At 29.2% G+C, this 21,690-nt stretch overlaps 1 long non-coding RNA gene across 1 annotated transcript in view; it reads right to left on the bottom strand.

Moving 5' to 3' along the window:
- The window catches only part of LOC124421035, a 35,426-nt gene that overhangs the window by 7,454 nt on the left and 6,282 nt on the right, over positions 1 to 21,690 (bottom strand). The window contains exon 2 of the long non-coding RNA XR_006941485.1: positions 14,929 to 14,982. This is a non-coding gene — a long non-coding RNA (uncharacterized LOC124421035). The remainder of the gene's footprint in view (positions 1 to 14,928; positions 14,983 to 21,690) is intronic.

A 21,690-nucleotide genomic window follows, 5' to 3' on the forward strand; every position in this document is an offset into this window, starting at 1 on the left:
TTTTATTTTATTAATTTTTGTTGTTTACAAAAAACACTCCTTTACTATTCTGTCTCATTACAATAGCAAATACCTATTTATTTTTAAAACCAATTGAATGTTTTTGTTTCAATTTCAGTTTTTAGTTCTTTTTTCCATAATTTATTAAATCATAAATAAACAAATAAGTAGAGTGTGTTAATAAAGTTGTTTTGTTTCTAAGTACATTTTTTTTGTAGAAACTAGTGTTAGAAACAAATAATTATACTCCACACCACTTGGCAGTATGAATGGTATTATGGTTGTGTATTGATTTTGTAATAAACCTAAAATTATGGATCTCACACAATTACCCTAAATGGAACTAATAAAAAGACTCACTCTCGAAATTAACTGTCATCGATTATTTTTATCGGTTCTTTAGTTATATTACATTATTTGATAATATAACGAGAGGATATGTTTAGTAAAGGTGAAGAACACGCTTCAGGAAAGCTGATTTTGACACAAGGTACAGAAAACTTACAGGCCTTAAGGATTTGAAGGTTCCATTAAGATTGCTGTCAAACTTAATATAAGTATCAATTCACATTGGAAGCTACTGAATTAGCAACTTTTCCTGTTGTTCTTACGAAGCGTAAGACATCGTATAAGAAGCTCGACTGACCAGTCGAAGACATGTATACATTGGTTTGCAACCAAGAGGGTCTTATCTGTTGTTAAATGCGAACATCTAGCCTGTTCCCAAGAAACCAGTTTTTACTTCGATAGCTGCAGAACACTCTCTTTTTATGGGCGTGGACCTGGTCCACACTGGGAACCTTTTGCTGAGAAATTTTTTTCTTAATTCCCTTTTTAAGTTTCCTTAAACTACGAATGAGAAAAATAACAAAAGAAAACAAGTTTCCAAGTACAAGAAACTTCGTACCGCGAGAGAGATGAATATATATATCAAAAAAAACAAATTCTTTCCTTCAAGGATCATGATTTCAAACTTTAAACGAGTTTAAAGAACTGCGTAATTTTGATCAAACTATAAGAATCCGTAAGAATTTTCGTGTAGATCTCTATATATTGTTTAAAAATCAGCTTGTATTAGCAGCAATCTGACCAGAATATCACAGGGAAAAAGTATTGAATACAAATGTTAGGTTTGAAGAGAGCGAGAAAGTTTTGCCTAAAACACCTAATAGTCTAGAACTTTTTCCCTATTTCTGCTATTTATTTCGATCGCTTCAGAAAGCTCTCTTTCTCTGGGTTGGACTCTAAAAGTAAGCAGTTCTTTTGAAACAGAATTTATACCGGAAAACGTAAAAGCTAACAAAGACCGATTCTTTGAATGAACTTTTGACAACGAGGATCACGATTCCAAACATTAACCGCGAGTAAAAAAAAACTAGCCAGACTATAACAGGAAATCAGTATTAAATACAATTGTAATGTTTGAAGTGAGCGAGCGAGTTTTGCCTTACACACCTAATAGTCCAAAACTTGTTCCGTTAGACTGCAATTTATATGATCGATGCAGAACGTTCTCTTTCTCTGGGTTGGACTTAAAAGGTAAGCACTTCTTTTGGAACAGATTTTATATAGGAAAACGTCATAACTAAAAAAGGCCAATTCTTTGAATGAACTTTTGACAACAAGGATCACGGTTCCAAACATTGTTTATTAAAAACATGCGAAATTCTTTTATCGATCTATCAACACCTCAAGAACTTAATTTTAAATCAACTATATTTTTAAAATGTTCAGAGATAGCACCTTATTCCTATTGACCTTCATATATATCGAAGTGCTGCTAGGCTGAACGATTTGAATGTCAAAGATCAAACAAGTATGTTAGGTCTATTACTCTCAGTATTGAACTGACCATCTGACTACACACGAACTTTGATAGTGTTCGACAGCCAGGCTTTGCAAGGTCTTCTGTCTGGCATTTACATGGAAATTTACAGACGAGCTGGACAGATTCTGTTGTAAATATCTCCAACGCTTTTTTAAACACAGTTTCCCTAGAGTTTATTAAAAGTTATATCATCAGATTCACCCTATCAAAATAATAATCCAGACCTATGAACTTCTTTCAATGTAAAAAGCGCTAGAGTAAACCACTGCGGTTACCAACAAATCATTGGATTTGTACTACAAAGCGAGACGAATAGACTCCGAGAGTTCTAAATTGGGAACATTCCCTATAAAAGCCTTTAAACTAAAACATTTGATGAAGTTAGCTCTAAGTATATAATATGTACATTTTTGTTTATCAATTCTGAATGGATCGGAGGATTCGAACCAAATTTTTACAGAATTCAAGTTATATACACATTAAACGTTTTAATTGATTGGGATTGTCAATATAATTCAACCGTAACCAGCAAAAAAAGAACATCCAAAGAGGCGAAAAAGAAGTAGAATCTACTCCATGGAAGTACTGAAAAAGATCTGAAGAATTGATGATTTCAACACAGGCTGTTCTTTTTATTTGATCCCAAATTCACTACATCTGAAGTCATTCTCACTAAGCAATTTTTATGTTCTCTTTTTGAAAGTTTTTAGGAAGTGAAATTGTAGTATTTTAAACAAAATTGAATTATTTTCGCTTCTTTTGAAATCAATAAATATCACTTCCACAGAAGGTAATTGGGATCGTTGATATAATCCAACTCTAAACAGCAAAAAAACTTCCAAAAAAGATAAAAATAAGTAAAGAAAACAGCTGAAGAAGTTATGATTTTAACACAGCCTTGTCATAGAAGGGATATTCTTTTTATTTGATTTCAAATCACTACATCTGAAGTCATTTTCACGAAGCAATTTTTATGTTCTCTTTTTGAAAGTTATTTGAATGTGAAATTGTAGTATTTTAAACAAAATTAAATTATTTTCGCTTCTTTTGAAGTCAATAAACATCACTTCCAAAGAAGGTAAACAAATTTACTTAGTGCTATTTTTTAAGTGGTGATACATGCTATTCCTTTGGAAGTACTTCGTTTGCTTTTGAAATTTACTGTAATGAACAAAGTAAAGTTCGGTCTCGTAAAACTCTTAATCGGTATAAATAAGCTTCATCTTTGTCAAAATCAAAAAAAGATAGAATCGTCTATAGGTCTTTAGATCCCTTATAACTCGCTTTTTATTAAGTTGCTGCTTTAAATAAAATTAAAACCTATTTCGATCGGTCGATATAAGATACGCAATCATTTCTAAATCAATCTCATTTCATTCGTCAACCAAGGTCGCAGTGTATATTTCTTAAACAGAAAAGAACGAACGAAGGACAGATAAACTCCTCCCAATTGTTAACCAATCAAAATATTGTAAAACTTAAACTCGTTTTATTAAAATATTAATTGAAAAAAAATGTTTTTAAACAAAACAAATTTTGTTGTTTATTTCTTAATTTAAATTTTTATTTTTATTTTTTTTTTGTTCGTTAAATATATAAAAAAAGTTTTATCTCTAGACACCTAATATTCCCTTACTCTACACCTGTAGCAATTCAAGTATTTTTGGGCGTCATCACATTTTTATGATGTCGATTTAATAGATTTTTTACAGTTTTTTTTTTGTTAAGTATTATTGTTGTAGTATATTAATAATTATGTAAATTATTTAAGTTTTTTTAAATCAATATCAATATTTGTGTGTTGTTAACAAAATTCCTTAATTTTTACGACATTTTTATCTGACTTCAAATTTTTTAACAAAAAAAAAAAATAAACTACTTAAACTTTTTTTGTTTTACAAATTCGTTGAAACCCATCTTTTTGGATTAGACTCATAACTAGTCCAATAATACTTTATATGTAGTTTCAAGTTAATGAAATGAAATTTTGTTAAACATTAAAAACAGAAGATATCTACTTTTTTTATTTAATAACTTAATAAATTTGTTTTCCAAAACATTGACTGAAGTTATGAAAGCCCATGTTGGTAATAATATGTATGATCGTAAAAAATTTTATGACAAAAATGTTCACGGGCATTTAGAAAAGTTATAAACAAAATATTTATACAAAAATAGTTTTGTTTTGTATTTTTGTTAATAATTTTTTTTTATGAATATCTATTTGTCAAGATGTTGTAATTGATTCTATTGTGCGGGTTTTTTTATTATACTTTTTAACAAATTAAGCACGAGTTTATAAAGAAGTGAAAGGAGTTTTGGTAGGAATATCATTTGAAAGCCTTAAATAATTGTTTCTTCATTGAAAGCGAACAAATCTAAAGTATTGTTTGCAAAACTAAACTATTGAAACTATTAAAGTGGTCCTCAAATCAACTCAATTTAATCTAGAGATCTAAAAAGTACAGTTTTTCTATATCGATAGCTTAATAAGTCCATTCTAGGAAATATGTACAATAGGATATCGAGAGATGGGAAATTTATCTGAAATTTTAATATCCATAAGGCACCCACGCTTAACTAACTAACTAACTAACTAACTAACTAACTAACTAACTAACTAACTAACTAACTAACTAACTAACTAACTAACTAACTAACTAACTAACTAACTAAATAACTAACTAACTAACTAACTAACTAACTAACTAACTAACTAACTAACTAACTAACTAACTAACTAACTAACTAAATAACTAAATAACTAAATAACTAAATAACTAAATAACTAAATAACTAAATAACTAAATAACTAAATAACTAAATAACTAAATAACTAAATAACTAAATAACTAAATAACTAAATAACTAAATAACTAAATAACTAAATAACTAAATAACTAAATAACTAAATAACTAAATAACTAAATAACTAAATAACTAAATAACTAAATAACTAAATAACTAAATAACTAAATAACTAAATAACTAAATAACTAAATAACTAAATAACTAAATAACTAAATAACTAAATAACTAAATAACTAAATAACTAAATAACTAAATAACTAAATAACTAAATAACTAAATAACTAAATAACTAAATAACTAAATAACTAAATAACTAAATAACTAAATAACTAAATAACTAAATAACTAAATAACTAAATAACTAAATAACTAAATAACTAAATAACTAAATAACTAAATAACTAAATAACTAAATAACTAAATAACTAAATAACTAAATAACTAAATAACTAAATAACTAAATAACTAAATAACTAAATAACTAAATAACTAAATAACTAAATAACTAAATAACTAAATAACTAAATAACTAAATAACTAAATAACTAAATAACTAAATAACTAAATAACTAAATAACTAAATAACTAAATAACTAAATAACTAAATAACTAAATAACTAAATAACTAAATAACTAAATAAATAACTAACTAACTAACCAACTAACTAACTAACTAACTAACTAACTAACTAACTAACTAACTAACTAACTAACTAAATAAATAACTAACTAACTAATTAACTAAATAACTATCTATCTATCTATCTATCTATCTATCTATCTATCTATCTATCTATCTATCTATCTATCTATCTATCTATCTATCTATCTATCTATCTATCTATCTATCTATCTATCTATCTATCTATCTATCTATCTATCTATCTTTCTATCTATCTATCTATCTATCTATCTATCTATCTATCTATCTATCTATCTATCTATCTATCTATCTATCTATCTATCTATCTATCTATCTATCTATCTACATATCTATCTATCTATCTATCTATCTATCTATCTATCTATCTATCTATCTATCTATCTATCTATCTATCTATCTATCTATCTATCTATCTATCTATCTATCTATCTATCTATCTATCTATCTATCTATCTATCTATCTATCTATTTATCTATCTATCTATCTATCTATCTATCTATCTATCTATCTATCTATCTATCTATCTATCTATCTATCAATCTATCTATCTATCTATCTATCTATCTATCTATCTATCTATCTATCTATCTATCTATCTATCTATTACTATGGATGAGCGACATACAGATCGGATATAAGAAAAATATTACCGCAAAACTCTTGCTCTGTTTTGTATAAAACCTTTTTCGTGGTCTGGACTGTTGCAAGTATGAATTCCTAGCATGTCATCGTGGTGAACCGCCCTCAACTTCATTTTATAGCAATCCTGGCGGAAAAATGGTGCTACATCTGTCAAGACTATAAACTGGGTCAGATATTACCCTTGCGGTCTGTCCAAAATGCCAAAGCTATTCGAAAAGAGAATTCTGATTTAATGACTTCGCTGTGCAGTCGTTTTAATTTCGGTGCTGTTGTCGTGACAAATGAAACTTCTCAGAGGAGTTACTGGCGAGATTTATGTTTGGAACATATTCAGAGAACTGATGGAGTTACAAATACAGAAAGTTTGGATTGAAATCCTGTCTGAGGTAAATTTTTATCATTTAGTTGTCTTATAAATGTTTCAAAATAAAGTTGAAATAATGGACCTATCTTAATCATTTTCAATAGGCTTCGTCGATCATGTACCAAATCGATCATGTCAAAATTGCGACCTGTATTTTGATTACAAATATTACATGCACGGATGGACAGACGGACGGACATAGCTAAACCGACTTAGAAAATGGTTCTGAATCGATTGGTATACTTTAAGGTGAGTATAGGACCAATATTATTGTGCGTTACAAACATCAGCACAAAACCCAAGTGGTATAGGGTATAAAAATTCGATAGCTTTAAAATTCTAGAATTTGGAACCAGATTTTCTATTTATTTCCTGAACTTTGTCTCCAGATTAAGTGTAATTCTTAAAAAATTTTGTTTTTATTTTCTTTTTTAAAAACATTTATGACCATTTAATCTGAAGAACATTAATATTTTTTTAATATCTAAATTTTTATGATGTTGCGATTTGTTTGAACATTTTACCGTAAAAAAACATGTATTTAAATGTTTATTTTTTTAAGAGCTCTTAAAAAACATCAATAATTTTTAATTTAAAAATACTTTGAAAAGCAGACAAAAGTAATAAAACATTTATGTTTTATTTTGCTTCACTTGTTTACGTAGAATTCTAGGAATTTAAAGATTTTATTGGGGATTTTTAACTAGACAGTGTAGAAGTTAGACACGATTTCTTTATTTAAATATTTTTAATGACATTGTTATTTAATTAGCGAAAAAAACTAATTACATTTTAATTTCAGAAAGCTAGAGGGTTAACACCTCTAAAGAAGCCTTTAAACTATCCGTGTTACCCTCTAAATCGAACAAGAAAATAATTCCAACATCTTATACGTTTGATGGGTTTTGAACCCATTTTCTTATTCTACTCAAATAAGAACTTTGATAGCATCACCTTAAATAGGTCTCATCTATTACGATTAGTTTAATAACATTCAAAATTTCGCCCATAAATTTTAACACACCTCCTGGTCTTATATCCGTATATAGGCATAGTTTTTGACACACCAATTATATTTGGCTTATATGCAGATTTCGTTTTTCCCCCCGAAGTCTATTCATAAAACTCTTAACTTTTGTAATTAATTCATGTCACGTGTCGGTTACTAATGATCTCTTTTCTTTAAATTTCTCATATTATAATTTTGGATTAGTTTAATTAAGACGATCGTAAAACTAATCTAGTTTGTTAAAGTCATAAAAAGATTAGTTATAAATATTAAAATATGCTTTTAATAATCAGCTATAGTTTAATATATAAGAAACATTTTCAAATACACTGCAGATGCTTAGAAGTCTAAAATGCTACTAGTTTTGATAATAATTACGTAAAATTTAAACAATAAAATTAAGACCATTGTTTAAAAAGACACAGGCCAACAAATTTTAAAGTCAAATGCTAAACTAAAATATTTTGAGGATTGTAGATATAATCTGCTATACGAATTTCTTCATCACATTTGCTAAGAGGGGTTCTTAACCTTATCTTGAAGAAAGAATATACATTTTGCTACCAAAATAACACTAAAGTGTTTAACATTTTTCAATAACATCCGTTGTCAAAGTATAAACATACGTACGACAACTCTCGCTGACGAAATCTAAATTTTACTAAGGCCAAGTCTATAGTCAATACTATAGAAAAGTATATAGTCAATACTAGTCTAATGCCAATACTACAGACAAGTCTAAATTCAATACTACAGAGAAGTCTATAGTCAATACTACAGACAAGCCTATAGTCAATACTATAGACAAGTATATAGACAAGTCTATAGTCAATACTATAGACAAGTCTATAGACAATACTATAGACAATTCTATATTCAATACTATAGACAAGTCTATAGTCAATACTACAGACAAGTCTATAGTCAAAACTAAGTATAGACAAGTCCATAGTCAATACTGTAGACCAGTCCATAGACAATACTATAGACAAGTCCATAGTCAATACTATAGACAAGTCCATAGTCAATACTGTAGACCAGTCCATAGACAATACTATAGACAAGTCCATAGTCAATACTATAGACAAGTCTATAGTCAATACTATAGACAAGTCTATAGTCTATACTATAGACAAGTCTATAGTCAATACTATATACAAGTCTATGGTCAATACTATAGACAAGTCTATAGTCAATACAATAGACAAGTCTATAGTCAATACTATATACAAGTCTATAGTCAATACTATAGACAATTCTATAGTCAATACTATAGACAAGTCTATAGTCAAGACTATAGACAAGTCTATAGTCAATACTATAGACAAATCTATAGTCAATACTATAGACAAGTCTATAGTCAATACTATAGACAAGTCTATAGACAAGTCTATAGTCAATACTATAGACAAGTCTATAGTAAATACTATAGGCAAGTCTATAGTCAATACTATAGACAAGACTATAGTCAATACTATAGGCAAGACTATAGACTTTTCCATAGTAGTATTACTATAGACAAGTCCATAGTCAATAATTTAGACAAGTCTTTTGTCAATACTATAGACAAGTCTATAGTTAATACTATAGACAAGTCCATAATCAATACTATAGACAAGTCCATAATCAATACTATAGACAAGTCTATAGTCAATACTATAGACAAGTCTATAGTCAATACTATAGACAAGTCTATAGTCAATACTATAGACAAGTCTATAGTCAATACTATAGACAAGTCTATAGTCAATACCACAGACAAGTCTATAGTCAATACTATAGAAAAGTCTATAGTCAAAACTATAGAAAAGTCTATAGTCAAAACTATAGACTTGTCCGTAGTAGTATTACTATAGACAAGCCCATAGTCAATACTATAGACAATTCTATACTATAGACAGTCAATACTATAGACTATATACAAGTCTATAGTATAGACTATGGACAAGTCTATAGTCTATACTATAGACAGTACAATAGACTTGGCTATAGACAATAGCATATTCACGACTACATTCACAAGATTATAAACAAAACATTAGACAATATAAGACTATAGTCAAGACTGCAGTCAAAACCATAATTAAAACTTTAGACTATGTAAAACTCTATGAACAAGTGTATAGACAAGGCTATAGTTAATATTAGAGACAACACCACAGACATTACTATAGATAAAACTAAAAATAAGATTATATGCTATAATCCTGGCTATTATAAAGACAGGTTTATGCCTATAGTCCAGACTAAGGACTAAATACAATTAAGATTATAAACTACAGAATAAGACTTTAGGTAAAATTATAAATATACTATTTAGAAGACTTTATATCATTATCCGGACTATTGTCAAGAGGGCACTATTGACTCTAGTATAATTTTGTTCTGGCTATAGTCAACTGTCCAGACTAGAGCCAGGATACACTCAGTACTATAGATAATAGCCTTGATCATAGACAAGTGTAAAATTAGGACTAAAAACAGGACTGTAGTTAAAACTATAGTCAAGACAACAGTAACAATTTACAGACAAGATTTTCAGACCTACAACATTTCCTTTAAAATAAGTCTTCAAGTTGGTGGTACCATCATCATACTAAAATTTTGGAATCACAATTTCTTGTAAAGTTAACTACAATGGTATTATTTCATTAATCATAAGCATCAATCATTAATGGGTTAAGGTACTATTGAATATCTGATAAAGTTTTGCTAATATATTTGAAATCACGAGCTACAAGCAAGATATGACTATTTAATCTCATAGATCTTATGATATGCACCTCTGGAACTCTAAGAAATAACTAAACAAAATTAGACACTATGGTGTCAATTATCTATGGAAATTGTTGGTTTAACACAAGAATGAAGCGGAAATTAGAACTGATCACAGAAGACTAGAGACTATGTCATACAAGTGTAGTCTCTAGTATACCAAGTGTAATCCTAAAGAGATTAAAACCATTCATGGTCTTGTCAAATTGGATTTGTTACAAATCCTTACAAGCCGATTAATGCATATAACCGATTAATATGCTTGCTTCTTCTTGTTCTAAGCCCCACACTTTCTAACCAACCCAAAGACACTACAAAGTATTTCTTTCGATCTAAAAGACATTAATAAACATTACATCTGTACTTCTTTATATACATACATACATACATACATACATACATACATACATACATACATACATACATACATACATACATACATACATACATACATACATACATACAGATATTTATTTATTTCTTACCAGTTTAAATTTTAAATGATCTTGTTAAATATCTGATTAAATGTCTAAATCTGATCAAATCTTGTGCATAAACTAAACATGCGAGAGCAATGTATAAACGAATTTTCGACATGCATTCGAAAGCACATGTGTGTACAGATTTTCAGTTTAAAATACAAAAAATTCAAAAAAATTAAACAGATCTACATTACAAGAAACTAAATCCAAATCTTTGTGATTTGTGACCAAATAGTAACGAATTTATAATGCGTCTAAATAAGAGAAAAATGCAACCATACCAGTTTTGTACGCCTGCCATTGAGACAAATGAACCACAATTCAACTGCTATGAAAAAATAAACTAAAACAAAAACAGCAAAAAAAACTTCCATACACTTGGAGCAAATGTCTACGAGTACGTTTTATAGCTACTCTGGATAAACTTTTTTTATAGAGATTTTTATATATAAAATTTTTTTGTATAACAAAAATATGCAGTACTAGTTTTTTGTTGTTAATACAAAAAAAGAAAAGAATTTCTTAAAAAAAAAAACTTTAAACACTTGACAACAAAATTATATCAGAAAAATAAGGTATATTTATTATCCAGATTATGTAATAAGCTGAATTCCATAACCCTTGGTAATCAAATGGGAATTATAAAACAAGTTACCAGCTTACTTAGAGCATGGGCGACCAAATATACTTACATAAATATATAGTCTATAGTCTAGTCTATAATCTAGTATATAGTCTAGTCTATAGTCCAGTCTAGGCTATAGTCTAGTCTAGGCTATAGTCTATTCTATAGTCTAGTCTATAGTCTAGTCTATAGTCTAGTATATAGTCTAGTCTATAGTCTAGTCTATAGTCTAGTCTATAGTCTAGTCTATAGTCTAGTCTATAGTCTAGTCTATAGTCTAGTCTATAGTCTAGTCTATAGTTTAGTCTATAGTCTAGTCTATAGTCTAGTCTATAGTCTAGTCTATAGCCTAGTCTATAGTCTAGTCTATAGTCTAGTCTACAGTCTATATATAGTGTGATCTATAGTGAAAATGCAAAAACATTGACAACACTGGTATTAAACTCATTTATACTCGATTTGGTAGATCTTTTAAGGTCTCATAAGAACTTTCACTTCTTAAAACAGTGAAAGGATATCTTCATGTATCACTTTTTCACTCATGAAGATGCAAATCAGTTCTACTATAAATCATATACTTAGATCGTAATCAATATCATTTCACAATTAAATAAATATCAAAATGTCAGTTACATTTTGACACCCTTTCACTAACGTCAGAGTAGAAAGAAACATCTATTGTACTCTTTTATGCTATACATACCTGCGTGGGACTTTATATTTAAATCTACTCGTCAAGGTCAGTGGACACTCTTTCACTTCATTAAACATTAAAGTTTAATGAAGCAAAATGTCATTTCGTAAATAAAAACAATTTGTTGTACTTGCTGTATGTAGTTTCATATTTCAGTGTCAGCAACAATGTTGCATTGAAATGATTGTACATTTTGCGCTAAAACATAATATCTTGTTGCATTTTGTTTGCCAGTGTAGAAGCATTTTTAATGTTGGATTTTTTCTGTTGTTGTTGCATTTGTTTGTAAATATCTGTCAAATGAAAACAACTAACCGGTATGACGTTACAGCAGCAGCAACAACAAAGACAACTACAATAATAATAATAAAAATTGCAATATCAACAACAACAGCAACAAAAAAAAACAACTTTGCGGCAAAGACACACAGACTTTAGTCCAACACACAAACTTTAATAAAACGCACTTGCTTATTTGTACTTGCTTACCACAAGTTTAGATTTTTTTGTTTGCAATGCATCTGTAAATTGTTGCTGTCGTTGTTGCATTTTTTTACATAAGTTTTCTTATACACGCACCTGTCATATGTTGCACAGACGTGCCAGTAGTAGCCACAGCAATACCTACAACAACAGCAATGCAGCAGCCAGTAAACAATCGCTACAACTTAGTTTAAATGTTGAGTAGACAGTCGGACAGACAGCAGAGGCAGAAGCAACAACAACAACAACAACAACAACAACAAACCAAAATCAGACAGACACAGCTACAGACCATGGAATGGCAATCAGATGTCTGCCTAGAGATTCCCATTTACGCTCTATGAATGTGAACACATTACTCTAGTTGACCACAAGATACTCGTACCACAACAATTACAGCAACAACAATAGCAATAACAACATCAAGAGTAACAACAGAACAGCGGCAATAACATTTTTATTTACAAAATAAAAAGCCAGGTGTTACATGTGTTTAAGAAATTTTCAATGATGATGTTGTTGCTGTTGTTGCAGTTGCAACAGTTGTTGCTATTGTTGGCGATGACGATGTTGCCACTTTGGCTGCTTTATAAACATAAATAAAATTCGAAACAAAAACGGCTGCAGAACCCGTCTTTTTTTTGAAAGAGTTATACAAAGAGTTATTTAAGTAATAGTATTCAAAAAAAAAATACAGATTGATGTATAGTTAATGCTAAATACACCGTAAACTGATCTATAGTCAAGAATATGGACTGATCTAAAAACAAGACAATAGACTTATTTATAGTAAAGACCATAGACTGATATGTAGTCAAGATTATAGACTAATATATAGTCAAGAATACAGATATAGACTGATTTATTGTTAAGAATTTAAACTGATCAAAAGCCAATACTATGAACTATATACCTCTTTATAGACTAAAGACTTTTCTACAGTCAAGACTTTTGACTTTTTCTATATATTCTATGATATTGAATTCTCTACAGTCAAGACTATAGACATCTCTATAGTAAAAACTATGGGCAGATCTTTAGTCGAAACTATAGACTGATTTATAGTCTAAAGTATAGACTGATCTATAGTCCAAACTATAGAACTATCTATAGTCCATACTATAAAGTGATCTGTAGTCAAGACTATAAAATGACATATAGTATAGACTATAGACTTCTCTATAGTCAAGACTGCACACTTCTCTGTAGTTAAGACTACACTTCACTACCATCCAGACTATACACTTTTCTATATTCAAGACTATAGAATGATTGGTAATCAAGCAAATAGTCTGACCCATAGACCATAGACTTATCTTGTACAAGACTATAGACTTACATATAGTCAAGAATATAGACTTACATATAGTCAGGAATATATATTTATCTATAGCCGAGGCTATAGACTTCTTTATAATTAAAACTATAAACTTCAGTATAGTCAAGACTATAGACTTCTCTATAGTGAAGACAATAGAATTATCTATAGTCAAAACTATAAATATCTCTTTAGTCAAGATTAAAGACTTCTCTATAGTCAAAACTACAGATTTCTGAATATTCAAGACTGAAGTCTTGACTATACACCAGTCTATAGTCTTGACTGTCTATAGTTAAGACTGATATATGATATATGATATATGATATCAAGACTGGTCTATAGTCGAGACTAATATACAGTTAAGAATACAGACTGGTCTATAGTGAAGACTGATATACCGTTAAGACTATAGACTGGTGTATATTCAAGACTATAGACTGACCTATAGTCAAGACTATAGACTGACCTATAGTCAAGACTATAGTCAAGACTATAGAATGACCTATAGTAAAGACTTTAGACTGACCTATAGTCAAGACTATAGACTGACCTATATTCAAGAACTATAGTCAAGACTATAGACTGACCTATAGTCAAGACTATAGACTGACCTATAGTGAAGACTATAGACTGACCTATAGTCAAGACTATAGACTGACCTATAGTCAAGACTATAGACTGACCTATAGTCAAGACTACTGACTAATCTATAATAAAGAATATAGACTAATTTATAGTCAAGAGTTTAGACTAATCTATAGTCAGAAGTTCAGTCTGTGACTGACTGAGTAACACATATTTAAAACACACCCTATATTATTAAAAACCAAATGTTCTTCCTTAATGTTTCTTCATCTAGATGGCTTTGTGAATATTCTTTCATATTGGATGGCTTAATGTGGCAATTTGTTTTGTCTTGATTTTCTTATGATATCCTAACCTTAACAAACTATACCCTTTGGCATAATGCAACACCTTTAAGTGGACCTCAAATTTAAGGAAATAAAAAAAGATTTTAGGTAAATAATGTTTATATTTATGACATCTAAAAATCATAAACATAGAAATTTAAATCGATAAGGAAATAAAATAATAATTTATTAAGATTATGTTGCAGAGGATGTATTAATTTTTTGTTTCTTAAATTTAGATATTAACTGGACTGAGTTGGTTAATAATAAATAGTTTTTTAATTGAATTAGTAAACATATTAAAGAGTTTTAACTTACTTTAATATCTTGGGATGAATATTTTGATCAGCCGAATTTATAAGACGATGGAATCTGTAAGAGAAATATGTTATTAATAATTTATAATTAAACTAGGTCCTTTAATGAACTATAAACTATAGTATATTCTATAATACGCATCTGAAATAAAGTGTACCTATAGTGTAGACTAGACTATAGTTCAAACAGTAGACTTCATTACAACCCATCCCAAGAAAATCCAATTTGGAACTGAAAAGACAATATATAGCCCTGTATTGAAATGAAAAATTACTTTTTTATCTTAATACAAAAGCCTCAGTATATTTTGAAAATCAATTATTTAAATTTTTTCAAATAAATATAAATTGTCTTTATATCTGTGAAACATTTAATATGACATTTGATTTATAACCTAATTTTATATGGAAGTATAACTTCGGAAAAAAAAACGTTGATGTTTATAAGTATGTATGAGTGTGTGTGTTTTTTGTGGCTGTTAATCTTAAACCGATATTTCATATGGCATATAGTTAAAGTCCATATACATACATATATACTTAGTTGTCTTGTAAAGTCAGACGTATGATTGCCTTTTGTAAATTAGCATATTTTCATAAATCCATTTATATGTTTTTTTTTTCTCTTTCGTTCTTTTACAACATATTTTTTCCTATATCGATTCATTTTTTTATTATTATCTATGTATAGTGCTGTGGTTGTCGTTGTATTTTCCCAATTCCACAAATTTTTAAGTTTTTCATTTCAAGTACGATTATTTTCAGAAAACAGTGAGAAGTAAAATATAATAAAATAATAAAAAAAAAACTACATGACATGTGAACATGTTATTTTGATAATTTCAAGTCTTACATTTAACTATTGTATCTAGATACTTTTTTGTCTTGATGACGCCGTTAAGTCCTTTAAAGCATCGCATTGTTATTGTAACCATAAGCAACATCATCAAAATCCAGCTACCAGGGGAGAGAAAGAGAATTTGAGTGGAATATGAGAGCCACAGTTTATTATGACCTAAATTATTGTATTATAGAATATGTTATGGATTAACTTACGACTACTATATATGAATATACAGACTAGCAGACTGACAGACGTTTGAATAGACCGCCCGTATTTTATTCCATACTATACTTGCATAGTCATATTGAGGAGTTTTAGCAACAAGACCAAGCAAAAAAACACAATTGGCTTCTTCATTTATGACGTAAACTTGTCGATTCATGTGGTTGAAATACTTAAATGCCCTAATTTTGTTTGATACAAGTACTCACCACCATTCTTAATGATTTCTTCCCTTCTTTCCGCCGTTTTATTTAAGTATCTCTTATTGTGTTTGAGGAAACCCCATATTCTTCTTCGGGGGTACCATCTACATTATTGTGACTTTGGAATATTTGTGCTATTATCAACATGTGTAAACTGTGTGAAATAATTATAAGGTTCATTGTAGTAACACATCAAAATATTTACTTTAGACTCCAAAAGAAGAACGTGTGTCCGTTCGGACTTGTATGGATCTACATTAATTTTAATTTTTATCTTATCCGTTTTTTGTTTTAGAGCCTGTTCCCATAAAAGGCATTCGAAAATTGATAAGATCGACAAGTCCAATTCCCACTCAAAAATTTTGTCAAAACTCTAGACACAAGAGGCGATCAACGGTTAGTTTGATAGGAGTATGTGTACTACGTCAAATACGATGTAGTCCCGATATCGGGTCTGTTGTGTGCTCCTTAAAAAAGGTTGACTGAATGTATTATTTTTCAGTGTTCAGAAACTCTGTTTCCTGAAAGTTACTCCTAAGAATCTTTCAATCAGTGTTAGTCAGGAATGTTATTTCTGGAATAACATCACTTCCCAGATACTTGGATCTAAGTTCAACGAATGCCTAACAGTGGCAAAGAAAGTGCTACATAGTTTCACTGTCCTCTCCACATGCTCTATATTTGTCTTAATCCGCACGTCCAATTTTGCATAGATATTCTCGTAATCCTGTGTGTTCACTAACTCATCTTGAGGAGATTTTTCGTCTTGCACTCATCAGGGTCACCCCATAGGATCTTCGTGGTTCTACCCACTGTTTCATTATTCCGAGAGGCCTTATGGGACCTCTCGAATAATGAAACAGTGAATAGCTTTGCGTTCATCACCCTTTAAAGCCGTAACATTCGCACTTTCATTGCCCGATACTAACTAACTAACCAACTAACTAACTAACTATCTAACTAACTAACTAACTAACTAACTAACTAACTAACTAACTAACTAACTAATTAACTAACTAACTAACTAACTAACTAACTATCTAACTAACTAAACAACTAACTATCTATCTATCTATCTATCAATCTATCTATCTATCTATCTATCTATCTATCTATCTATCTATCCATCTATCTATCTATCTATCTATCTATCTATCTATCTATCTATCTATCTATCTATCTATCTATCTATTTATCTATCTATCTATTTATCTATCTATCTGTCTATCTATCTATCTATCTATCTATCTATCTATCTATCTATCTATCTATCTATCTATCTATCTAACTAACTAATACTAACTAACTAACTAACTAACTAACTAACTAACTAACTAACTAATTAACTAACTATCTAACTATCTAACTATCTAACTAACTAACTATCTAACTATCTAACTAACTATCTAACTAACTAACTATTTAACTAACTAACTAAATAAATAAATAAATAACTAACTAACTAACTAACTAACTAACTAACTAACTAACTAACTAACTAACTAACTAACTAACTAACCGAATAATTTCGTTTTCGGCGCTGATCGCGGTATAAGCGGAAATGAGTCCTTCCAATAATAAATGGACTTCATGCCAGGTAAGAACAATTCAAACCACTTTCGCTATCATGTTCTGAAATTAAACGTGTTCGGAAAAGAACGATAGAAACAACATGTTATCGAGGGCGCGCAAGGTCCGCTCTATAAAGGGCACCAAAGGTACCTCTAAATGAAAAGAGTAACATTCGGTGATGTTGTGGACAAAATTTCAATAGCTCATATTAGATAGAACTCTTTCGGTCTCAGCATGTACAAAAAATTAGCGCCATAGATGTTTGGTTTTGGTGTCAGTTAGACACAGAAGATCCCTTACTCTTCGACATACCTATCATTTATTGAACACATGATTTGAAGTCTTTCAAGATCTCACTTCATCAATTATCATTTACTCATTAGCGGCAAAATTGTCATAGGATTGTTTAAGATCGAAAAATATTTTTACAATTCTTATAAAATGATTTAATGTTATAAAATTTGTCAGTTCTTAGGTTATTTCAAATTACTTTATAATTATTTCCACTACTGTATATGTTTTTAATTTGTTTGTTTTCAAATTATAAGTGTAGTTGTGTATCTTATCAATTGAATTGTGTACGACTCTTGTTAGATGCCTCATTTATAACGTATTAAATATTATGCGTCATTCTAAATCAAATACAAAGTGCAATTTCACCACTCACTCACATTTTTAGCAAAGAATCAGTTGTGTTCTAATACAATTCAATATACTAGACATATAAATAGTTAGGCAGGCAGCTATATAAATATATAGATAGACAAACGGACTGATAAATACATACATATGTATTGATATAGAAAAAAAAAATACGTCTATACTACAGATGGACAGTACGTCACACTCACTCACAACAGTCACTTATTCAAATACAATTATTTAGTAAAATAATCAACCATCCATCCATCCATCCATACAACCATCCATTCATTCATTTAGTTGTAGCAAATTTACTACGTTCAGTATGAATACAAGTACAAGCAATTTAATAGTCATTTGTGTATCTCTTAAATACATGTTACAATAACAACAACTATAATAAAAAACCAAACACTTACAATAATAAATACTACGAATATATAGAACCATCAGACTTTTAAAAACAAACTTTTTTTACAACAAACTTAACTAAATGTAATCGTCACATTGATTGTCGTCGTTGTTGTCTTGAACATCTTTAGCAGCAACAAACATCAATGTTGTTGTAGCTGTAGTGTTGTCGTAGTCGTTGTCATTGTGATTGTATCTATATCTGCTGTCGCTGTTATCCCCATGACCATCCATTCTGTAAAGTATTTTGTATTATATTTCGTATTACAAATTGTATATTGCATGATGATGATTTTATAATTACGCTGCGTCATGGCTGATTTTTTTTTATAACCGAAAATATTTCCAAACGAAAATATAAAAAAAATTAATTATTCTATAAAGTTATAGATGCATTGAACTATATGTTCATATACTCGATCTTCTTTTAATTGCTTATTCGTTCACATTTCATTTTGAGGCAATTAAATGAGACAGAAATTGTACAACATGAAAAGTACAATAAAATTAATATTGTTATAATAACAAAAATATTAATTGTTTAAAAACAATAAAAAGCAAAACACAAAAAAAAATCTCTAAAGAAAGAGTTTAAAAGTCAACAAAAATAATTTATTTATATATTTGTTTATTAAAAGAATGGTCATAAATGTTTTTAATATTTAGCACATTTTTTGAATAAAATTGCATTTAAAGACGAATTGTATAAGCAGGTTGTACCCTATAGTTCCCCTATAACGAAAGTTAAATCAATCTTAAGTTATTGAAGAGTACAAGGACCCACATATTGATATCAATAGGTTCTAATATAAGGTCTAGTCGTATATAAGAAGGACTTTATAATCTTGTTATAAAGCTTTTCTCAAAGTCTAACATTGCAGTGAAAATCAAGATTTGTCCTTAAGTGCTTTACATATTTCATATTTTCTGCAATGTCTAAAAATTATTAAAAAATTTTAATAAAACTGTAGCAGATTTTTGTTGTCGCTTATCACTAAAAATTCAATTCCTCAATATATTTTACTCATTAATTTCAAAAAAATAAAAAGCAAATTGTTTATTTTTCTTTCTTTGTTTTATGAAAGAAAGAAAATAATAAAAACAAAATCAAAATCGTTTTTTATATTCATTCTTAAATACTTTACTACTCGTACGACTTGTAATTGTTTTCATGTTAATTTTATTTTAAATATATAAAGCTATTATCTAAAGGAATGAAATCGTGAGTTCTAGTTGAATTCTAGTTCAGTTGTAGTGCAGTTCTAGTTCAGTTCTAGTTTAGTTCTAATTCAGTTCTAGTTCAGTCCTAGTTTAGTTCTAGTTCAGTTCCAGTTCAGTTCTAATTCAGTTCTAGTTCAGTCCTAGTTTAGTTCTAGTTCAGTTCCAGTTCAGTTCTAGTTCAGTTCTAGTTCAGTTCTAGTTCAGTTCTAGTTCAGTTCTAGTTCAGTTCTAGTTCAGTTCTAGTTCAGTTCTAGTTCAGTTCTAGTTCAGTTCTAGTTCAGTTCTAGTTCAGTTCTAGTTCAGTTCTAGTTCAGTTCTAGTTCAGTTCTAGTTCAGTTCTAGTTCAGTTCTAGTTCAGTTCTAGTTCAGTTCTAGTTCAGTTCTAGTTCAGTTCTAGTTCAGTTCTAGTTCAGTTCTAGTTCAGTTCTAGTTCAGTCCTAGTTCAGTTCTAGTTCAGTTCTAGTTCAGTCCTAGTTCAGTTCTAGTTCAGTTCTATTTCAGTTCTAGTTCAGTTCTAATTCAGTTCTAGTTCAGTTCTAGTTCAGTTCTAGTTCAGTTCTAGTTCAGTTCTAGTTCATTTCTAGTTCAGTTCTAGTTCAGTCCTAGTTCAGTTCTAGTTCAGTTCTAGTTCAGTTCTAGTTCAGTTCTAGTTCAGTTCTAGTTCAGTTCTAGTTCAGTTCTAGTTCAGTTCTAGTTCAGTTCTAGTTCAGTTCTAGTTCAGTTCTAGTTCAGTTCTAGTTCAGTTCTAGTTCAGTTCTAGTTCAGTTCTAGTTCAGTTCTAGTTCAGTTCTAGTTCAGTTCTAGTTCAGTTTTAGTTCAGTTCTAGTACAGTTCTAGTTCAGTTTTAGTTCAGTTCTAGTTCAGTTCTAGTTCACTTCTAGTTCAGTTCATTTCTAATTCAGTCCTAGTTCAGTTCTAGTTCTAGTTCAGTTCTTGTTTCAAATTTATTTCAAACTTTTAAATTCTTTCAAATATCTGACACGTTTAAATTGTTATAAAAATATATTTGCTTGTAGTTGTCTGTATTATTTGTAGTTTATAAGTACGACACGTCAAGCATAATTAATTCCCAATTTGCCGTCGTTAAACAATATACAAAAAAAATTAAAACAAAAACAATATTATTTTTTTATTAATGTTATTTTCCTTGTAGTGTTTTTTTTCTACACATATATATATTTTATTATTATTTCTGATATTTCGAAGCGATTTCAATCAAGTGGCGGTTGGATGGTTGAATGAATGTCTGAATGAATGAATGACTGACTGGCTGACTGTTTGGTTGATTATTTGACTGACTGAAATAGTTGAATGTAGTACACACTTAGTTTATGCCCCATAGTTCACATTACAGATGTTGGTGGTGCTGGTGTTTATAATTCAAGTGGAAGTATGTATTTAGTTTGTTGAAAGCTTGTAAAAAATATCTCATAAAAAATTTTATTCTATACATTGCGACTTTTCTCAATGTATATTTTTTCTATTATTATTTTTTTACAGTAAATAAATTATTGTTTTTGTTTTAGCTAAAAATAATAATAATAAATAAATAAAATACTGGTTATACTTATATATTTTAAAGTTATAATACGTGCATTAAAGCAGAACTTTTTTATTTTATTTCATAATTTCGCTGGAAAAGTCAAGA

Source organism: Lucilia cuprina, chromosome 6, assembly GCF_022045245.1.
Source record: "Lucilia cuprina isolate Lc7/37 chromosome 6, ASM2204524v1, whole genome shotgun sequence".
Classification (NCBI taxonomy): domain Eukaryota; kingdom Metazoa; phylum Arthropoda; class Insecta; order Diptera; family Calliphoridae; genus Lucilia; species Lucilia cuprina.